This window comes from Plasmopara halstedii (assembly GCF_900000015.1).
Source record: "Plasmopara halstedii genome assembly, contig: Scaffold_410, whole genome shotgun sequence".
NCBI classification, from domain to species: domain Eukaryota; phylum Oomycota; class Peronosporomycetes; order Peronosporales; family Peronosporaceae; genus Plasmopara; species Plasmopara halstedii.
Genome location: NW_020187331.1, coordinates 523,708 through 526,005, shown reverse-complemented (window position 1 = coordinate 526,005; position 2,298 = coordinate 523,708).

Genomic DNA, 2,298 nt, shown 5'->3' with positions numbered 1-2,298 from the left:
ACTTGTTCTTGACCCATGTCCTTGAGCATTGCGCGCGTCCAAAGTACTTCTTGTGTGCCCAAGCTTCAACAATCCCTTTTCCAGTCCCTATCTGGCAAATGATCCGGTGATATAGTGCCGAATTTAAGTAGCATTGTGCACAAATTGTGGCGCTCAAACATGGTAACCCGGGATTCTCGAGAAATTGAGACAGTCATGTAACGATATATGCCATGTCCGGACGAGTGCAAGTTGTAATGTATAGTAGACATCCAATGAGTGAGCGATATGGTCTTGACCACATCTCTGAACGCTCAGCTTCTGTACCTGGTGACTGTGATGTTGACGGCTTGAGACCAAACGTAGTTTAAGATACAAATGGTGCTAAAGGAGCGAGATCTGTGGGATGACATACGTAGGAAGATCAAGAGGACGAGTCAGACAATTTTGCTAGCCAGTCGACGTACAAGCGCAAGTCAAGAAAAGCGCTTGCAATCATCTGTTTGGCGCTGGAGGAGTTGCAGCTGCTTTTAGTGCGGTCGACATGTGGAGCGTGCGATGCATGGTTGCGCCCTGAAGGTCCCTATGAGAAGAAGAGCCTTTCAAACAAGCTCCTTCTTCGTCGTCATATCTTCACGGCCAGGATGGATGGAGTTGATGATGTGCTCACGCACATCAACAAGATAAAGACTTTGGCGGAGCAGCTAGATGCGGTGGGCGCACCGGTTCCTGGGATGACCTGGTAATCAGGCTTCTTGGAAGTTTAAGTGACTCGTTTGCGCTTCCCATTACGGCTTAGGAGTCAGGATCGGACTCGCTATTATGGGAGCTTGTGACATCGAGGCTTCTTCACAGAGATATGAAACGTAAGGAAAAAGAAATTGGCGTGGATGGTGCTCGCTATGTCGAGGCCAGGCGTTCGAGATGACAGACGACGGGTGGCGGACGGCATAGGGACGTCCTTCTCATACGAAAACCTCTTGTGCCTGTCACAATTGTGGAGAGCATGGACATTGGATTGCGAAGTGTCCAGCACGCATCCGTGAGAACACAGAACCTCAGCAACCGCAGCGTGCAAATGTTGCTCAAAGTGAGGACTACTCGGGAGATTATCTTTTTTTCGTGAGTGGAAATAAATGCCTTAATAAATCAGGCTGCATATGGCTGGTCGACTCGGGCGCGACGCACAATACGACGTACTCAAAGCGTTCATGAATAATTGCAAGTTATGTCCCCGGTTGACGCACCTTGCGGACGATGGCATTGTTCAAGCGATGGTCACAGGAAACATTGTGATGACAATGACAATGCCGCAAAGGCAGAAAAAAGTGTGCTGACTATGGTATGGCATATTTTGAAGCTTTTCCGTCGGACGCTTTACTAAGAACGTTCGCCCGGTCACTTTCAAGCGTGATGGATGCTTTGCGGAGGCAAAGGGGTTGCACTGGAAACTTGGGATGCGCGAAGGAAAAGGCCTGTTCAAGCTATGTATGAAGTCAATTCATGTGTAAGAAATCAATGCGACAAGCTTGTCGGGATGCCATAGCGACACCACGTCGAACCTCTGGCGCCTTCAACTTGGACACTTTGGCTATTCAGGTCTTGATGTTATTGTCAAAAAATTTATGGGGATTGATATTGGATTTGCATCTGTAAAGCATTCTGTGGTGTGATATCAGAGGTTTCTGGAAATATCAATACAAGCATACAGCGTGCGCCAGTGCAGGATATGAAGGACGAGAAAAAGCCGTCCAGCGTCATGTGGGATGTTTAATGCTAGCCATCGGCTATGCATAACTACAACTCGATTAATAAGGCTAGGCACGAAGATTTTGCTTAATATCAGAAAGGCTGCTGTGTTCACGGCGAGGAGCTGTTTCCTTAGGTTCGATTTATCTTTCAGGCTCAAAGCCTTCAAAGCTCGAAAGGATCAAGAGTCTTCATAGCCGACCTTCTCATACAACAAATCTGCTATAACAAATGATACTGGAATCAGAATAACACGAGAGAAGCATCCGATACAAATAGGACACACTACCACTCAAACAATAGGAAGGCATGCAAAAAAAAAGCATCAGGCATCCCTCTGATGTCACCGCAAATTGAAACTATTCCGCGAGTACAAGGTGCTCCGTCCGACAGGTGCCTACAGCTGAATGTCGTCATCTACATGGGCAATCAAATAACCCAATTTTTTCGTAGCACTGAACGTATTGTACAGAGTCATCGATGAAGTGCCGGATCTACGAGGTATCGCACTTCAAACACACAGCGAAGGAACTGAGGTCTGCATTTGTGGTTTCGCCGATGATACAGCAG